Consider the following 21,779-nt stretch of genomic DNA (forward strand, 5'->3'; position numbering starts at 1 on the left):
CTTCTGATAGCCCCGGACCATGACAGCCTTTAATTTCTGCCTTCTTTCACCTGGCCATGTGGGTTTTGACCCAGCCCCTTTCCTTATTGGACTTTCGCCAATTACCCACTTATCTCCTCACTAGCACCAACCTGTTTCTGTTTTCCCTCATTACCCGGTCCATTTAAACCCTGCCTTGACTCATATTCTCTGCCAGTTTGTCCCAGCTCTGACCTGAGTCGTTCTAGCCTGCCATTGTGACTGCTGCCAACTGATTTTGCTGGGCTCTGTGTTTCTGGATTTTGCCTGTTTTGGAACCTGATTTTTGCCTGTGCGCTCTGGATCGTCTGCTCTTGCTGGACTGCCTTTCCCAGGTAAGACCTCTGCCTGCCATTCCGGATTTGTGCCTGCCTCCTGTTTTTGAAGGACTGTTGCCCTTGTGCTCCCTAATAAATCATTGGTCTGCACTTGAGTCCTACCGTAACCCGACCCAACCTGACAGATCGTATCCTTGTATTTCTTTAGCTTTTCTCTTAACTTCCTTGCTCGGGTTATCCATTTTATACTCCATTAAGTGGGATATTTCTGTGCTTAAGGTTTCAATTTTGTTTCTTAATCTCTTCTGCCATTTCAGTGTTCTCATTTCATTACCCAGTTTTGGGTTTTGATTAAGAGTCTTTCTATTTTGGAGCCATTGCACTGCACTGCTGTTAATGCTGCACGGTATACTATTGCGTGTAGTTCTTCAAATGTTTCAAGTTTTCCTAAATATTGTGGTAATATAATATTGTTGAGAATATTAACGATTTTTGCAAATTTTCATGACCTGTTTTTCGGTATGTAGCATCTTTTTGTTGGGTCAGTGCCAATACATTCTGTTAGTATGGTGGTAAATGTTTGGATAATTCTGTTTGTAGGCTCAGTTTCATCATCATCATTCTGTAGAGGTGCTACATCTGTATTGTTGCTGTTACCGTCAGGTTGTGAAGCAGTTGTTGAAGTAACTCTATTTTCATCAGTGCTTTAGGGATGGTAACCTAGGGAGGACATGTTGTGGCTTTTATGAGAGATTAGCAGGAGAGTCAGTTTTTAAAAGTTCCCTCCCTGCCAACCCCAGACCCACAGTGAACTGGGAACCACGTAGTTTCTCTCAGCCAGAAGCTTCCCACTCTGTCCCAATGCGCCAAAATTTCCTGGAGGGCCTCCTGCTCTGTCACCAGAAGATTGAGGAGATTCTGTTTGTCACCAAATACTACTTCAAATTTCTACAGCTGTATGGTGGAGAACATTCCTGCATCACCGTCTGGTCGGGGGGTGGGGGGGCTCCAATGTGCAGGATCACAAAGGACTGCAGAGGGTTGTAGACTCATTCAGCTCCCTTACGGCCCACCCCACCACTGAGGACATCTTCAAGAGGAGGTGCCTCAAGAAAGTGGCACTAAGGATGCCCTCTATCCTGGAAATGCCCTCTTTTGTGTTATAGCCATTAAGGAGAAGGTGCAGGAACCTGAAGACTGCCCTCAATATTTTATGATCGCAAGATAATGCTGGACTCCAAGAACTTTGGTTACTGCAGGTCCACCCCAGATGGGCATTGAAGGCATCGGAGTGAGTGCGCAAAGGTGCGGTGTTGTGTAACCGCGGGAGACTGTCTTGGATGTTTCCCTTGCGAGCGCAAGACGCTGCTGGACATTGATAACGTTAGATGCCGCAGTCTTGTCTCCTTTGTTTGGTGGCGCGACAGAAATGCCCCTCGTGGCTTTATAAACCTCTATAAAATCAACCCTCAGTTTCCCGTGCTCCAGGGAAAATTTCAAGTTCAAGTTTATCGTCATCTGATTGTACAAAGATACAGAATCAGAATCAAGTTTAATGTCGCCGTCATATGTCATGAAATTCGTTGTTAAGCGGCAACAGTACTTTGCAAGACATAATAATAAAAACTGTAAATTACAGGGTGTTTGTGTGTGAATATAGTTCAATTAAATAAATAGTACAAAAAGTAGTGAGGTAGTGTTCATGGGTTCAATGTCCATCCAGAAATCCGATGGCAGAGGAGAAGAAGCTGTTCCTGAATAATTGAGTGTACGTCTTCAAGCTTCTGTACCTCCTTCCTGATGGTAGTAATGAGAAGTGGACATGACCTGGGTGCTGGGGTCCTTAATAATGGATGCGGCCTTTTTGAGGCATCTCTCTTTGAAGATGTTGGGTGGTGAGGGGAATTGTGCCCATGATGGAGCTGACTAAGTTCACAACTTTCTGCAGTTTATTTCAATCCTGTGCAGTGGCTCCCTCGCCCCTCATACCAGAGGGTGATGCAGCCAGTTAGATTGCTCTCCACGGTACACCTGTAGAAATTTGAGAGTGTCTTTGGTGTCAGACAAAATCACCTCAAACTCGTTGTGAAATCTAGCCGCTGTCTTGCCTTCTTAGTAGCTGCAACAAGATGTTGGGTCCAGATTAGATCCTCAGAGACATTGCCACCCAGGAACTTGAAATTGCTCACTCTTTCCACTTCTGATCTCTCGATGAGGACTGGTGTGCTTTACTTTGTCTAACCCTATCTGAAGTCCACAATCGCTTCTTTGGTCTTACTGACATTAAGTGCAAGGTTGTTACATTCAACCAAACGAGACAACATTCCTTTGGACCGCAGTACACCCACAAAAGATACATCATACATAGCACATAAAAGAAAATATTACTATAAATAAGTTAATAAAACTGTAAGGAGTTTGTATGTTCTCCCCGTGACTGCTCGGCTTTCATCCGGATGCTCCAGATTCCGTTTCACATTCTAAAGATTATTAGTTAGGATTACCAAGTTATGGGTGTGTTACGGTGACACCAGAAGCATAGTGACACCTAGAGCCGACCCCAGCACGTCCTCTGGCTTGTCGGTCACTGACACAAATGACGGAAAGTTTCGATGTGCTTGTGACAAATAAAGTTGATCTCTTTAAATCTTCTTAGCACTCTCTCCAGTTTAATGACATTTTTCCGGTATCAGGTTGAAGTAGATTGACCAGAGCTATATGCACACACTGAACGTGATCTTATCAAGGTCTTGTTTGAAGTTCATTATCAAAGTATGTATACTAAGCTTGTCAGGAAGGCTGGTTCTCTTCTGGGGGTGGAATTGGATCCCCTGATGGTCATGTCTGACAGGAGGATGTTGCAGAAGCTATGGAGCCTTATGGACAAACCCTCTCACCCCCTCCATGACATACTGGACAAACTGAGGAGCACCTTTAGTAACAGACTGATTCCACCGAGGTGCACCACTGAACGTGACAGGAGATCCTTTCTCCTTGTGGTTATAAGACTACAATCCCTCCTCCTTAAGTATGCAAGTATATGGCTTAATTGTACATCTGTATTTTGCACTATTACTTTTTGGCACACATTTTGTATTTTTTGTACTTAAATGCTTTGTATTTTCAAGTATACAGTGCTGATTAAATATATTCACCCCCCTTTGAAATTTTCATGTTTTATTGTTTTACAACATTGAATCAGTGGATTTAAATGGGCTTTTTTTGACACTGATCAATTTTTTTTTAAAAAAAGACTTTCATGTCAAAGTGAGAACAGATCTCTACAGTGACCTAAATTAATTACAAATATAAAACACAAATTAACTGATGCATAAGTATTCACCCCCTTCAAGTCAGTAGTTAGTAGATGCACCTTTGGCAGCAATTACCGTCTTGAGTCTGTGTGGATAGGTCTCTATCAGCTTTGCACATCTGAACACTTCAATTTTCCCCATTCTTCTTTACAAAACTATTCAAGCTCTGGCAGATTGCATGGGGATCTTGAGTGAACAGCCCTTTTCAAGTCCAGCCACAAATTCTCAATTGGATTGAGGTCTGGCCTCTGACTTGGCCACTCCAGGACATTAACTTTGTTGTTTTCAAGCCATTCCTGTGGCTTTGGCTTTATGCTTGGGGTCATTGTCTTGCTGGAAAACAAATCTTCTCCCAATATGCAGTCCTCTTGCAGACTGCATCAGGTTTTCCTCCAGGATTTCCCTGTATTTTGCTGCATTCATTTTACCCTCTACCTTCACAAACCTTCCAGGGCCTGCTGCAGTGAAGCATCCCCACAGCATGATGCAGCCACCACCATGCTTCACGGTAGGGATGGTGTGTTTTTGATGACGTGCAGTGTTTGGCTTATGCCAAACATACTGTTTAGTCTGATGGCCAAAAAGCTCAATTTTTGTTTCAGCAGACCATAGAACCTTCCTCCGGGTGATTTCAGAGTCTCTCTTCTGGAAAACTCTATCTGAGATTTCCTGTGTGTGTTTTTTCCACAGTGGCCTTCTCTTTGCCACTCTCCCATAAAGCTGTGAATCTGAAGTACCAGGGCTACAGTTGTTGTACGCATAACCTCTCCCATCTCAGCCTTTGAAGCTTGTAACTCCTCCAGAGTTGTCATAGGCCTCTTGGTGGCCTCCCTCACTAGTCCTCTTCTTGCATGGTCACTCAGTTTTTAAAGAAGGCCAACTCTAGGCAGATTTACAGCTGTGCCATATTCTTTCCATTTCTTGATGATTGTCTTAACTGTACTCTAAGGGATATACAGTGACTTGGAAATTTTCTTGTATCCCGCTCCTGACTTGTGCTTTTCAATAACCTTTTTGTGGAGTTGCTTGGAGTGTTCTTTTGTCTTCATGGTGTAGTTTTTGCCAGGATACTGACTCACCAGCAGCTGGACCTTCCAGATATGGGTGCATTTTTACTACAATCAATTGAAACAGCTTGGCCGCACAGAGGTCTCCATTTAACTAATTCTGTGACTTCTAAAACAGGCTGCACTAGTGATGATTTTTGATGTGTCATATTAAAGGGGGGGGGGTGAATACTTCTGCAATCAATTATTTTGAGATTTATATTTTTAATTTAGATCACTTTGTGGAGATCTGTTTTCACTTTGACACAAAAGAGTCTTTTGCTGTTGATCAGTGTCAAAAAAAGCCAAATTAAATCCACTGTGATTCAATGTTGTAAAACAATAAAACATGAAAACTTCCAAGGGGATGAATACTTTTTATAGGCACTGTATATTCTGACTGAGCAACTTTGCAACAATAATTTCTTTTGGGATCAATAAAGTTTTATCTTAAATACAACCTTGAGGTTTGTCTCCCCTTACAGGCAGCCACAAAACAAAGAAATCCGATGGAACCCATTAAAAAAGGACCGTCAAGCACCCAATGTATAGAAAAGAAAACAAATCATGCAAACAATAAAAATAAGCAAAAAACATTCAGAACTGAAGCTCATGAAAGTGAGCTCACAGCCACAAAGTCAAACACAGCCAATTCAGGAGCCGATTATTTGCAGGCCACAACCTCAGTTCAGCACACAGATGAGTAAACCTCACTCAGTGATTCAGAAACAGCTTCTCCCTCTCTGCCAACTGATTTCTGAATGGACATTGAACCGATGAACACTACCTCAATACTACTTTGTCTATTTTTGCACTAATTTCATTTAACTATTTAATATATATATTACTGTAATTCACAGGTTTTTGTCTCTATTATTGTGTATTACATTGTAGTGCTGCCACAAGGTTAACAAATTTCACAACACATGCCAGTGATATTAAACCTGATTCTGATTCTGAAACCTTGCAGAGCAACAAGCTGAACACTGGTCCATCCCTCTCCTCTGGCCTGACACCCTGACCTTTTCAAACTGGCCTGGCACTTAAATCGGTCAAACATAAGCTTGACCCATTCCATAAGTTGTGTACCGTTCTGAGAAGTTAATCAATCGGATGTAATCTGTCAATCTTTTTCACCTGCTAAGCAGAAACAGAGGTAATTGCACGTTAGGTGTGCTGGCCATTTTTCATATCAACATTATTAAAAATATTTACAAAAATAAACCCTGCAAAATGCCTTTTCATTCTTATTTTTATAGCAATTACATTAACTCATGTTCTATTAGATTCATTAAAACCGATAGGACTGTTGTCGCTCATGGGCCCTTGGGGTGGTAGTCGCTCATCTGCAATGTGAGGTGTCTTACGACGTGGGCGATCGTGGTCTTTCCGTGACTATGATTGTTCTCGGAAATTTTTTCTGCAGAAGTGGTATGCCGTCGCCTCCCTCTGGGCAGTGGCTTTTCAAGACGGGTGACCCCAACGTCCGATCGGTCTTTTTGTCCCTCTCGCTCGCTGCTGCCGGGGGGATGGTGCTGGAGTGTTGGGTCTTGGGCGAGGTTTGGTCGACACGGTTTCAGACTGGACTCTGTAGTGCACGTTACGCTGTGTTTCTGCTTTCTGGTTTTTGCTGTTACTTTGTGCAGTTTTGGACTGGATCTGCGGCCTGCAGTCCGCCAAGGACACAGCGTGAAATTGAACTGAACATTCCTGGACTGGCTCAGTGACTCTGTGGTTTGATGTTTTATATTCTGTTTTTCACTGTTTTCTTCGGCCACTTGCGTGATTTGTTCCTTTTTTTGCGTGTTGGGGGGGTCGATATTTTTTTTCGAATGGGTTCCAAGGTGTTTCTTCATTCTTGGCTGTCTTCAGAAGACAAATCTTGGTTGTATACTTCATACATACTTTGATAATAAATGTACTTTGTACCTTGAGTCCTAAATCCCTTCTAGTCATTTCCAGTCTGGCTTGAGAGAGACCAGACCCAAGACAGCCAGATGGTGACACATGATTCATTCATTTCCTTCAGGGCTTCCCAACTGGGATCCACGGATCGCTTGGTTAATGGTAAGAGTCCACGGGATAAAAGGGGTTGGGAGCAGGTTGGCAATGATTTTGCTCTCCCCTCGTTTATCCACTTCAGAGTCTCTACATCTTGCTGTATTTTAAATCTATCTCTTTCTATGATCATATAAATATCATTGACAACGTACAAGGAGTAGGAATGATGTTGACATGAAACTTACCCAACCCCACCCCTCCTGCGTGCATGCATACACTCTTACGCACGCGCACACACTCACACTCTCGCGCGCGCACTCCCTCTCTCTCCTCCCGCTCCCCTGCGCGCACACTCCCTCCCTCTCCCACTATCTATAAGAGCTCTATCTAACTCTCTCTTGAATGCATCCAGAGACTTGGCCTCCACTGCCTTCTGGGGCAGAGCATTCCACATATCCACCACTCTCTGGGTGAAAAAGTTTTTCCGCATCTCTGTTCTAAATGGCCTACCCCTTATTCTTAAACTGTGGCCTGTAGTTCTGGACTCGCCCATCAGCGGGAACATGCTTCCTGCCTCCAGTGTGTCCAATCCCTTAATAATCTTATATGTTCCAATCAGATCCCCTCTCATCCTTCTAAATTCCAGTGTATACAAGCCTAGTCGCTCCAATCTTTCAACATATGACAGTCCCGCCATTCCGGGAATTAACCTTGTGAACCTACACTGCACTCCCTCAATAGCAAGAATGGCCTTCCTCAAATTTGGAGACCAAAACTGCACACAATACTCCAGGTGGGGTCTCACCAGGGCCCTGTACAGCTGCAGAAGGACCTCTTTACTCCTATACTCAATTCCTCTTGTTATAAAAGCCAGCATGCCATTAGCTTTCTTCACTGCCTGCTGTACCTGCATGCTTTCTTTTCATTGACCTGATGTACAAGAACACCTAGATCTCGTTGTACTTCCCCTTTTCCTAACTTGACTCCATTTAGATAGTAATTTGCCTTCCTGTACTTGCCACCAAAGTGGATAGCCTCACATTTATCCACATTAAACTGCATCTGCCATACATTTGCCCACTCACCCAACCTGTCCAAGTCACCCTGCATTCTCATAACATCCTCCTGATGTTTCACACTGCCACCCAGCTTTGTGTCATCAGCAAATTTGCTAATGTTACTTTTAATCCTTCATCTAAATCATTAATGTATATTGTAAACAGCTGCGGTCCCAGCACCGAACCTTGTGGTACCCCACTGGTCACAGCCCACCATTCCGAAAGGCACCCGTTAATCACTACTCTTTGTTTCCTGTCAGCCAGCCAATTTTCAATCCATGTCAGTACTCTGCCACCAATACCATGTGCCCTAATTTTGCCCACTAATCTCCTATGTGGGACTTTATCAAAAGCTTTCTGGAAGTCCAGGTACACTACATCCACTGGCTCTCCCTTGTCCATTTTCATAGTTACATCCTCAAAAAACCCCAGAAGATTAGTCAAGCATGATTTTCCCTTCATAAATCCATGCTGACTCAGACTGATCCTTCTACTGCTATCCAAATGTGTCGTAATTTCCTCTTTTATAATTGACTCCAGCATCTTTCCCACCACTGACGTCAGGCTAACCGGTCTATAATTCCCTGTTTTCTCTCTCCCTCCTTTCTTGAACTCTCACACACAGAACTCTCTCAGACACACACGCACACACACAGAACTCTCTCAGACACACACGCACACACACAGAACTCTCTCAGACACACACGCACACACACAGAACTCTCTCAGACACACACACACAGAACTCTCACTCTCTCTCACACACACACAGAACTCTCACTCTCTCTCACACACACACAGAACTCTCACTCTCTCTCACACACACACAGAACTCTCACTCTCTCACACACACACAGAACTCTCACTCTCTCACACACACACAGAACTCTCACTCTCTCACACACACACAGAACTCTCACTCTCTCACACACACACAGAACTCTCACTCTCTCACACACACACAGAACTCTCTCTCTCTCTCTCTCTCTCACACACACACAGAACTCTCTCTCTCTCTCTCACACACACACAGAACTCTCTCTCTCTCTCTCTCTCTCTCTCACACACACAGAACTCTCTCTCTCTCTCTCTCTCTCACACACACACAGAACTCTCTCTCTCTCTCTCTCTCACACACACACACAGAACTCTCTCTCTCTCTCACACACACACACAGAACTCTCTCTCTCTCACACACACACACACAGAACTCTCTCTCTCTCACACACACACAGAACTCTCACTCTCACACAGAACTCGCTCTCTCTGTCACAGACACACACACTCTCACATACACAAAACTCTCTCACAGACACACACACTGCACATAAACACACTGTCACTGACAGTGATCTCTTGTTGTTGAAATTTGCTCAGCTCATGCATTGGGTGGGAACATCTGGTGATGCCCTCATGGTTGAAACGTTTCCCAGCACTCGGCATCCAGTCCTGAGTACAGCAAGCAGTTGGGAAGGCAAGTGGCATGTTGGCATTTCTGGCAAGAGCGTCTGAATACAGAAACAAGGATTATTTGCTGCAGTTACACGAACCATGTAACATCCGATGCTACTGTCAGTTGGTTATTACACAAAGACTGACAAACCAATGTGCAAAAGAATATGAACTGTGTAAATGAATAGACAAGCAAGCACACACATAAATACAGTCACTCAACAGATTGATAAATTTAAAAATAATACTGTGAACATGACTTGTAGAGTCCTTGAAAGTGAGTCTATAAATTGTGGAATCAGTTCAGAGTTGTGGTGAGTGAAGTTATCCACACTGGTTCAGGAGCCCAATGGTTCAAGGGCGATAACTGTTCCTGACCTGGTGGTGTGGGACCTTTATTGTGAGTGATGTGACAAAGATTTTCTGAATCATTGTTAACAGTGCTTCAAACACAGCGATCAAAACGTCTACACAGTGAGTCGCGCTGTTCAGAATATTAGTTTAATACGTGTCTCTGGGTCGCACATGGACGCAAATTCTTTCTATTGAGTGCAATGTCTTGCTTTGAAGTAAGCCCACAAACAATGAGGAATGGATCCAGTATTCTGAAGACATCATGCAGTTTTAATCATTGCTGTTGTGTGAACATTTCCAGATTCAAATTGAACACACACCCACCGGCCACATGTTCCGTAGTCAAAATGCATTTTCTTCTCTGAGCTATTTTAAGCAGATTAAAATGAGCCGAAGTTTAGTTTTTTGGTACGTTTACCAAATTGCTGTAAATGTCCAAAACAAAAACAAGATGGCTAAAAGTGAACGTACACCAAATGTACAGTAAATGTTTGATTTTATATTCAGTGTGTAACGGGTAAATGATTTGAATCCTCCGGGCACTGATTGGAATCACTGGCATTAAGCCATTCCTGTGGAAATTCTGGGCAGTTGATTAACAGGACAGCCAGCAGCTGGATTCCTGATTCAGAGGCATGCAGTTGAAACTGTCTGTGGCCGATGCAGAATTAAAATCCAAACAATTAAATAAATGTAGAATTTAAACAAAGGGCACTACATGGTGGTGTAGTGGTTAACACAACACTTTACAGAGCTGACCACCCAGGTTCAATTCCCACCCCAGTCAGTGAGAAGTTCGTACCTTCTCCCTGTGACCATGTGGGTTTCCTCCGGGTGCTCTGGTTTCCTCCCACAGTACACATCATTTGTTTCTTGTTCAATTTCCTACATCAATTTGCCAGTGTGTGCTTGCTGGTTATAATAATCACCAGGTCTTTCTCTAGATTCACTTTCAGAATTTCTTTTCCCCGACTACTACCAACATTGTGAATATAAATCAAACTTGTTCGTCAATTATCCATGAACACAATACCACAACTATAAATCCATAAGACAGAGGATCAGAATTAGGCCATTTGGCCCATCGAGTCTGCTCTGCCATTCCATCATTTATGTTCCCTCTCAACCCCATTCTCCTGCCTTCTCCCTGTAACTTTGATTCCCTGACTAATCAGGTACCTATCAACATTCGCATTAAATTACCCAATTCGTTGCTGTCTGTGACAACGAATTCCACAGATTCACCACCTTCAGTCTAAAGGAATTCCTCCTCATCTCTTTTCCAAATTGATGCCCCTCTATTCTGAGGCTGTGCCCTCTGGTCCTAGACTCACCCACCACAGGAAATATCCTCTCCACATCCACTCTATCTAGACCTCTCAAAATGAATGCCAACATTGCATTTGCCTTCCTCACCACCGACTCGACCTGCAAGTTAACCTTCAGAGAATTCTGCATGAGGACTCACAAGTCCCTTTGCACATCTGATTGTTGAATTTTCTCCCTGTTTTTGGAAATCAATCTATGCCTTTATTTCTTCTACCGAAGTGCATGACCATACACTTCCCAACACTGTGTTCCATCTGCCAAATCTTTGCCCATTCTCCTCATCTTTCTCAGCCCTTTCACGGAGTCCCTTCTTCCTCAACACTACCTGCCCCTCCACCTACCTTTGTATCATTTGCAAACCTGGCCATAAAGCCATCAATTCCGTCATCCAAACCATTGACATATAATGTGAAAAGAAACAGTTCCAATCCCAATCCCCGCAGAACGTCAATAGTCACGGGAAGCCAACCAGAAAAGGTCCCCTTTATTCCCACTCTTTGTCTCCGGCTGGTCGGTCAATCTTCTATCCATGCTAGTATATTTCTTCGTAATTCCATGGTGTCATATGCAGCACTTTGTCAAAGGCCTCCTGAAAAAATCCAAGTACATAACATCCGCTGATTCTCCTTTGTCTACCTGGCTTGTTATTTCCTCATAGAATTCCAGCAAAGGAAATCATGCTGACTTTGGCCTATTTTTATCATGTGCCCCAAAACCTCATCCTTAATCAAGGACTCCAATATCTCCCAACCACTGAAGTCAGGCAACTGGCCAATAATTTCCTTTCTTCTGCCTCCCTCCCTTCTTAAAGAGTGGAGCGATATTTGCAATTTTCCGGTTTTCCAGAACCATTCTAGCATCAATTGATTCTTGAAAGATCATTACTAATGCCTCCACAATCTCCTCAGCCATCTCCTTCAGAGACCCGTGGTGTACACGATCTGGTCTAGGTGATGTATCTACCTTCAGACCTATCAGCTTCCCAAGCACCTTCTCCTTAGTGATAGCAACAACACTCACTTCTTCCCCTGACACTCTCGAACTTCCAGCATATTGCTAGAGTCTTCCACAGTGAAGCCTGATGAAAAAATAATTAGTAAGTTCACCTGGCATTTCCTTGTCCCCCATTACTATATCTCCAGCATCATCTTCCAGCAGTCCGATATCCAATCTTGCCTCTGTTTTACTTGTTATGTACGGTATCCGAAAAAAAATCCCTTTGATATTATTAGCTAGCTTACCTTCATATTTCATCTCTTCTTTCCTTATGGCTTTTTAGTTGGCTTCTGTTGATTTTTAAAAGATTCCTAGTCCACTAACCTCTCACTAATTTTTGCTATATTGTGTGCCCTCTCGTTTGCTGTTATGCCGTCGACCACCCAATGTGTCATCTTGCCTTAGGACAGAGAGACCTCTGTAGAAATGCATATTTTTCTATGCCACTATTTTCCAGGGACAGTGTTAAAAACCAGCAGAGCTAAGATTATTTGCTGAGTTTTGATATGGGGCACATGATTTGAGGATGAAGCATTTGTGAATAATACGAGCCAGTTATCCACACAACTGTTGGACGGTAGCAGCACATTGGCTCACTAAGCCAACAGCTGCTGGCATAACCATCACAGTCCTGGGGTTCTTGATGCAAAGAAGAATGAATACTGTACTTTTATGGAGAATTTTAAGGCAAACAGATGTCGAAACATTTCCATATTGCTGGAATTAATGTTTACGACTCCGAAAAGGAAGGGGGAGAAAGTCTGACTTATTTTTTGATGGAATAGGCTAGAATGAAAGAGTTGCATATGGATGAGGAGGGATTAATGGTTTTAAAAGCTTGTTACTCTCTGTAAAATTAGATGTTCAGTGAATAAATAGGTATTATTAAATAGATGGTTATTTGTCTCTAGTTACAATATTGCTTCAGTCAATGCTATGAAAGCAGGGTAGAATGTGTGTGTGTGTGGGTGCAGGGTAAACAGACTATCCATATTTCCTTCAATGGTACAAATGGTTCAATTTAGTTTCAGAGAATGTATGTAGTAAACAACCTGAAATTCTTACTATTCACAGACATCCACAAAACAGGAAAAAAATCAAAAGATTGAATGACAGAGACGTTAGAACCCCCTGTGACGCACAAGGACAAGCAAAAGCATCAATCCTCCCCCAGTTGCTCCAGCAAAAGCACCGACCCCCCCCCCCCCCGAACCCAACCATGTAAGCAAAGACCCCTCCCAAAGACCGTGATCTAGAGCCCGTCGAAAACCACTGTTCATCCCAACAAGTCGACATGCCATAGTCTCTCTCTCCCTCCCCCCCCACCCCATCTCTCCCTCCCCCCCCACTCCATCTCTCTAGATCTGTCTTGCTCTCTCACTAGCGAGGGACAGAGAGAAGTATGTTCCTATCACAGCGAGAAGGGAGGCCAACAGCTCGCTGTTTGGACGTTAGTTATTTCGACAGTCGTATGTTTCAGTGTCCGTATGACAAATAAAGCTCTAATCTTTAAATTTTACACTCAGTTACACTGAAAGTTTGCTCCCTGTGCCAACTCCCAAAGAAACAAACTGGCACATCAGGTGTTAACTGGTGTCTATTTCTATGAAGCTTGAGGATGTTTCTCAAGTTTCATGTACTGTACATCCAGTGGCCTGTGTTCAGCAAGACTGATCACTGACATAAACAGCTCTAAGACAAATACTTGCTCTGTACTTTCATCTCAAAAGCATCATAAGACCATAAGATACTTCCCCCTGGGCCCCCTTCTCCTATGGTCCACTCCCCTCTCCTATCAGATTCCTTCTTCAGCCCTTGACCATTCCTACCCTCCTGGCTTCACCTATCACCTTCCAGCTATCCTCCTTCCCCTCCTCCCATCTTTTTATTCATATGCCTTTCCCTTTCCTTTGCCGTCGTAAAGGAGTCTCCGCCCAAAAAGTCGACTGTTTATTCATCTCTATAGATGCTGCCTGACCTGCTGAGTTCTTCCAGCATTTTGTGTGTTTCTCTGGATTTCCAGCATCTACAGACTTGATTATATGAATTCTATCAATCTCTACCTTAAATACACCCAACGACTTGGCCTCCACAGCCACCTATGGCAACAAATTCCACAGATTCACCACTTGCTGGCTTCTCATCTCCATTCTAAATGGACGCTCCTCTATTCTGAGGCTGTGTCCTCTGGTCTTAGACTCCCCATAGAACATTACAGCACAGAGACAGGCCTTATGGCCCTTCTTGGCTGTGCTGAACCATTTTTCTGCCTAGTCCCACTGACCTGCACCTGGGCCATATCCCTCCAAACCCCTCTCATCCATATACCTGTCCAAGTTTTTCTTAAATGTCAAAAGTGAGCCCGCATTTACCACTTCATCCGGCAGCTCATTCCACACTCCCACCACTCTCTGCGTGAAGAAGCCCCCCCCACCCCCAATGTTCCCTTTAAACTTTTCCCCCTTCACCCTTAACCCATGTCCTCTGGTTTTTTTCTCCCCTAGCCTCAGTGGAAAAAGCCTGCTTGCATTCACTCTATCTATACCCATCATAATTTTATATACCTCTGTCAAATCACCCCTCATTCTCCTACGCTCCAGGGAATAAAGTTCTAACCTATTCAACCTTTCTCTGTAACTCAGTTTCTCAAGTCCTGGCAACATCCTTGTAAACCTTCTCTGCACTCTTTCAACCTCATTAATATCCTTCCTGTAATTCGGTGACCAAAACTGCACACAATAAAACAACCTCAGGGATAGAAGAGCTTCAGGAGTCAATTCAGCAGTGGCAGGAATTGAACCCGGGTCACCGGTACCGTAAAGCATTGTGTGGACCACTACACTACCGGGCCGCCCCACACAGGAAACATCCTCTCCACATCCACTCTATCGAGGCCGATTTCACATTCGATAGGTTTCAATGAGGTCTCCCCTCATCCTTCTGAATTCCAGTGAGTCCAGGCCCAGAGCCTCTCCCCTCACCATGTCAGTGCTGCTCGAATAATCCAAGAATCCATAAAATTATATTCCCGCTTCTTCGAACAATCATTTGCAAAACAAGGTTGTAAAAATAAGGTGGAAATTTACCAATACTCAACCTTTTTTATCGTTGAAATTCCAACCATTTGAAGAGCAGCACGATAGTGTGTACTGGTTGGCATGAGGCTTCACAACATCAGCAATCAGAAGATCGGTATTCCGTTCCCACCGCTGTCCGTAAGGAGTCTGTACGTTCGCCGCCGCAACTCTGGGCGTTCCAGTTTCCTTCTAAAAGATTTACGGTTGAATGTCAGCAAGTTGCTGGCATGCTCTGCTGGAGCCAGAAGCACGACAACACCTGCAGGCTGACCCCAGCACATCCTCGGACAGTGTCGGTCGCTGACACAGGCGATCCATTTCACTGCAAGTTTCATCTTATTCTGAGATGCAGCCCGGTCTCTTCCAACCCAATGTGCCCTTGCTGCCCAGTTACACCCAAAGGTTCAAAGGTCCAATTTAATGTCAGAGAAACGTATACAATGTACATCCTGAAAGACTTTTTCTTCGCAACCATCCAATAAAACAGAGGAGTGCCCCAAAGAATGAACGACAGTTAAACGTGAGAACCCCAAAGACGCTCCCCTCCTTCCCGTGCGTAAGCGGCAGTGAGCAACAATCCCCCCCCCCCCCGCCAGCAAAAAAAGTGCACCCGCTACTGAGCACAAGCATGAGCTTAGGCGATTGCAAAGACACAAACCTTGCAGTTACCCCAAAGGTTATCACATTTCTTCCGGCATTCGACAAACCACAGGTTCTCTCTCTCCCTAATAAGAGAGAGGGAGGTGTCACCCATTTTCAAAGCAAGCAGGAGATGTAACAACAACCCTCTGGGTTACAAAGTTTAAAAAGTTCATTTTGTCGCTTCTTACGAGCTCTGTGCCCAAAGATCGCAAAGATCTCGGGTCTTCGGGTCCACAGTGAAAGATTTTCCGGTCTCCCTGACGACACACGGGTCTCCTGCTGTGACACCGACCCTCGATCCGCCCGTCTCCGGAGCCCTGAGATCTTAGGCTTCCAAGCACTAGGCCGCCTCTCAGGCCGAACATCGGCTGGTCCTGAAACCCCGAGCATGGGTCCCATTCCCACAAAGAACCAAACTCCAGGTCAGGGTCTTCAAAAGAACCCCAAAAGGGGAAAAAATAAAGATATTAAAGATGGAAATAGAGCTATTTCCAAAAATGACAAGCAAAGGAGTCGCCGGTCAGCGCCATCTTAACTCTGCCCCCCAACTGTTCGTCTTGTGACTAACCTGCACATCGCTGGACTGCGGGAGGAAACTGAAGCCATGTGGCCACAGGGAGAAGTTACATCTCCTTGGAGACGGTGGCGGGAACGGAGCCTTGGTCGCCAAAGCTGTAAAAAGCTCTGCGCTAACTGCTATGCCTCCACCGCCAAGCCACCCCCACGTCGATGTACGTTTATTTATTGAGGTACAGCGCGGAATAGCCCCTTCTGGCCCTTCGTACCGCACCGTCCAGCAACCCCCCCCCCCCCCCAATTTAACCCTGGCCTAATCACAGGACAATGTGCAAAGACCAATTAACCTACCAACTGGTTCAGCTTCGGACTGTGTGGGAGGTACCTGGAGCACCCGGAGGAAACCCACACGGTCATGGGGAGAACGTACAAACTCCTCACAGGCAGTGGTGGAATTGAACCCGGGCCACTGGTACTGTAAAACATGCTAACCACTACGCTACTGTGCTGCCCTTGCTCTTAATCTAAGTAACAACAAAGTCATATTTCAGCCACATGCTCTGCAACACAAAGTAAGAGTGTGACTGCGCACCCTGTTTCAAAAGTGGCCCTGTAAGATCTTCCAAGATGCGGATTGGTAAGCCAGTTTTGTGGTTTATTTAATGTTGTCAAAATAAGATCAGTAACATCTGTTTCATTCCAGATAGCTCATGTTGCAATTATCATTCAAGCGGATTCTGGCTGGGTTTGTGGTTTCCTGATGAAGGGTCTCGGCTCGAAAAGTTGACTGTTCACTCTTTTCCGTAGATGTTGCCTGGCCTGCTAAGTTCCCCCAGCATTCTGTGTGTGTTGCTTGTGGTTTCCAAGGCGACTATTTCTTATGAAGAAATGTAATTATATTGCAATATTAAAAGAAGGCCCTCCAAGAGGACCACAACCTTGTCGTAGGGTTTGGAGGCTTGTGTGCCTCAATGACCCAGAGAGCTATGTTGGCTGGAGTCAGGGCTTCATGCTTTGGCTCTTGGTAGGGGTCACCCATGCCAAACAGGTCAAAGGGTAGAGGACAGGCTAAGAGTGGTCCACTGGTCCTCCAGGTTTGGGGGGGGGGGCTCAGCTCAGAAAACCTGACTGGTCAAAAAAAAAAAGTTACAGAAACAACAATGAGGAATCCTTCTACGTGGCCGAGAACAGACAGAGATGGGGGACCTTCATTGCTGCCCCAAACACAAGAGGCGTAAAGGAAAATTAATTAATTAAAAACTAAAAGGACAATTGGATCAACTTTTAGATCAAGTTCCCTAAAATTCCTATAAAACAAACTTAGATTTGTTCTCACAGACCATCATTGTAGATTTGTTTAAAGGTTGTTATAAGACCATAAGAGATTGGAGCAGAATTTGGGCCATTTGGCCCATCCAGTCAGCTCTGCCATTTTGTCATGGCTGATCCATTTTCCCTCACAGCCCCTCCTCCTCATTTCTCTTCATGCCCTGACTAATCAAGGATCTATCAACCTCTGCCTTAAATATACCCAATGGCTTGGCTTCCACATCTGCCTGTGGCAACCAATTTCACAGGTTCATCACTTTCTGGCTAAACAAATTCCTTCTCATCTCCATTCTAGAAGGACGCCCCTCTATTCTGAGGTTGTACCTTCCAATCCTACACTCCCCCACTATAGGAAGCATCCTCTCCTCATCCACTCTATTGAGGCCTTTCAACATTCAGTAGGATTCAGTGAGGTCACCCCTCATTCTTCTGAGTTCCAGTGAATACAGGCCCAAAGCCATCAAACGCTCTTTCATGAGACAAGCTGTTCAATCTTGGAATCATTTTCATAAAACTTATTTGAACCCTTTCCAGTTTCAGCACATCCTTTCTTAGAAAAGGGGCCCAAAAGGCTCACAGTACTCCAGATGAGGCCTCGCCAGTGCTTTACAGAGTCTCAATATTACATCCTTGCATTATCTCTTGAGTAGGTTTCTTGCGTTGTTAGGTCAGGTATAGGTTGAGTGGTTGGCTAACAATCTGTTTCAATTACTCTATTATCAGTGTCTTAAAAGTGTAGACTATTTTCTTAAAGGAGAGAAAGTTCAAAAATCTGAGGTACAAGGGGGCTTGGGAGCCCTCGTGTAGGATTCCCTGAAGGTTAATTTGCAGGTTGAGTTGATGGTGAGAAAGCGAAGGCGATGTAGGCATCCGTTTCGGGAGGACTAGAATATCAAAGCAAGGATGTAGTGGTGAGGCTTTATAAAGCGCTCAGTGATTGGGAAGGCTTTGCCTGTGTTGTCTGGGCCGTGAGAAGAGGGCACGACCTGTCAGCATTTGTAGAATTTCTTGTGTGGGATTCAAGGTGAGGCCTTAACTGCCCACTGCACAACTGTGAGAAAACCCCCTCAGTTTTAAACTCCAACCCCTCCAAAAGAGGCCAAGGTGCTAGCTGTCTTTACTACTTGTTACATCTGCCTGCTACCTTCCCCCTCGACCCCTCCCAATCTCACTGACATGCAGCATTCCTCTATTTAGATGACAACCTGCCTTTGGAATTCTCATTTTAATTTTCATTTTATTTTACGCTTTTTTTTTTCATGCTGCTGCTTTGAAAGAGGACAGAGAATCAGTTGCCTGCTAACATGCTTTCCCCTTTCCAACTGAGACAACTGTTTTGTGCAATTACTCTGGTGGAGTTATCCCAGCTGCTGGTTGGCCGTGAGAGTGCAGAGCAAGGCCAAGCAACCATAGCAACTAAAACTGCAATTTGTCTGTTGTAGCTGGGTGTGTCCCCAGAAAATCATTCAGCGCCTTCCCCAACACGAAGCCCTGGATGAACCATGAGGTCCACAAGCCGCTGAGGGCCAGATCGGATGCTTTCGGGTCGGGTGACCAAGAGGTCCAGGCACGATCTCCGGAAAGCCACCTCACAGGAGAAGCGGCAATTCCAGACTAAACTTGAACCAACGAAAGATGCTCGACAGTCGTGGGAGGGCTTGAGTGCTATCACCTCCTGTAAAGTCCAAGCGACATGGGTGACAACAGGGCTTCGTTTCCAAATGAGCTCTATGCTCACTTTGACCGCCAGAACATGGGGGAACCATCACAAACTACCGTAGCCCTTGATGATCCTGTGATTTCAGTCTCTGTGGCTGCAGCCTTCAGAAGGGAGATCCCATGAAAAGCATCGGCCGGGTGCGGGGGTGCCTGGTCAAGTACTAAGGAGGAGTGCGGATCAGCTGGCTGGAGTGTTCACTGAGATCTTTCATCTCTTGCTTTGGAAATGTGCTTGAGCAGACTTCACTTATACCAGTGTCTAAGAATAATATGGTAAAATGCCTCGACAACTATCGTCCAGTATTGCTTGCATCCACTGAGATGAAGTATTTTGAGAGGTTGGTGATGAAAAAAAATCAGCTCCTGCCTGTGAGGTGACTTGGATCCGCTCCAATTCAGGTCGACTGCAGATGCCATCTCATCGGCTCTTCACTCAACCCAGGAGCGTCAGATACCTCCTTGTGCAATTGGATCCTGGGTTTCCTCACTTGCACACTCCAGTCGGTTCAGATTGGCGACAATATCTCCTCCACAATCAGGAGCACCACAGGGTTGTGTGCTTACCCCCTGCTCTACTCGCTTCACACCTATGACAGTCTGCTTAATCACAGCTCCAATGCCATATTCAAGTTTGCTGACAACACCAGTGTCGTGGGCCAAAACAATGTGGTGATGAATCAGCGTGTGGGAGGGAGATTGCAAATCTGGCTGTGTGCTACCATGACAACAAACTCTCACTCAATGTCAGCAAGTCCTAGGAGCTGATCATTGACTTCAGGAGGAAGAAACCCAAGGTCCATGAGCCATTCCTCATTGGAAGGTCAGAGGTGGAGAGGGTCAGCAACTTTTAATTCCTTGGTGTTATTATGCCCAGCACACAAGGGGTGATTGATAAGTTCATGGCCTAAGGGAGACGGAGTCAATTTTAGAAAAACTAGTACATTTATTTTGCAACATAGTCCCCTCCTACATTTACACACTTAGTCCAGCAGTCGTGGAGCATACGGATCTTGGACCTTCAGAAGGTGTCCACAGATAGGTGATTGATAAGTTTGTGGCTTACAGTAGAAGGAGATGAGTTATTAACTTCAAACCTTCTGCATAATCTCTCAAAGAGTTGACCTGTACATGCATGTAACGAGAGCTGTATAACTCAACTCCTTCTGAGAGTCATTGAGTGGTTTATTGTATATAGTTTTTTTTTGAATAAAGTATATTTTGTTTAAAAAAAAATAAAAAGTACTGAACTAGATCTAGTAGTAGGATCGTGGCTGGCTAAGTCAGGGAGGTAAGCAGGCCTTCACTGCTTTGTAGGTTATGCCTCTTCAGGCAAAGGCTGTACCCAACGAGGACGCCGGCAGCAGGGCGTCTGATGGTGTCTGTGGCAGATGGATCCAAAAAGGTCGATGGTACAGCCACCTTGGTGGCGTGCGAAGGAACCGGAGCGCTGGTCAACGGATGGCTTCACTAGACGAGTTAGTTGCCACTGTGGGGCAGCTTCCTTATCCACTGAGTCTGTTACACTCCTGTGTACCACTTAGCATCAGATTTGGAAGCCCAGAGAGACTGCATGGTGGGGGCACGACACCCTCTGTCTTATTACTGTGCAAGGCATTTTGGAGCAATTTCAATGCTGGTCTTGTGGCCCATAAGCGTGCCTGCAGAGACTAAACTCTCAGCACAGTCAACATCGAAATTGATGGACAGCCAAAGAAGAAGATGTACTTTTATAATAAACTGACTTTGTACTTTGAAATTTTGAACCCAGCATTCCGAGTAGAACAAGGAAACAGAATGAATGAAAAACTACGCACAGACGAAGATGGGCAAGCAAACAGTGTGCAAAATGAGGGACATTATGCAAATACAAATAGAAAAACACAATCAGTAATAAATAATATTAAGAGCACAAGTTGTCAAGTCCTTGAAAGTGAGACCACAGGTTGTGGAATCAGTTCAGTGTTGAGGTGAGTGAAGTTATCCACACTGCTTCAGGAGCCTGATGTGTGGAATCAGTTCAGTGTTGGGGTGAGTGAAGTTATCCACACTGCTTCAGGAGCCTGATGTGTGGAATCAGTTCAGTGTTGAGGTGAGTGAAGTTATCCACACTGGTTCAGGAGCCTGATGTGTGGAATCAGTTCAGTGTTGAGGTGAGTGAAGTTGTCCACACTGCTTCAGGAGCCTGATGTGTGGAATCAGTTCAGTGTTGAGGTGAGTGAAGTTGTCCACACTGCTTCAGGAGCCTGATGTGTGGAATCAGTTCAGTGTTGAGGTGAGTGAAGTTGTCCACACTGCTTCAGGAGCCTGATGTGTGGAATCAGTTCAGTGTTGAGGTGAGTGAAGTTGTCCACACTGCTTCAGGAGCCTGATGGCTGAGGACGCCAGGCAGACAACCACTGAAGAGTATTGATAATGGCTGGGGGGTCACCCGTCTTGTAAGGACACTGCCCAGAAGTGGACAATGGCAAACCACTTCTGTAGAAGAATTTGCCAAAGACCAAGATCACTTATGTCATCTGACTAAGCACACGATGATGATGATGGAGGGAGAGGGAGAAACTGTGACTAAAATTGCATCGGGCGAGGCACACTCGAAGGCCGATAAGCCTCTTTCCACTCCTAGCATCACTGAATTTTTTTCGGAAGTGTT

The sequence above is a fragment of the Hemitrygon akajei genome, chromosome 24 (assembly GCF_048418815.1).
Source record: "Hemitrygon akajei chromosome 24, sHemAka1.3, whole genome shotgun sequence".
Classification (NCBI taxonomy): domain Eukaryota; kingdom Metazoa; phylum Chordata; class Chondrichthyes; order Myliobatiformes; family Dasyatidae; genus Hemitrygon; species Hemitrygon akajei.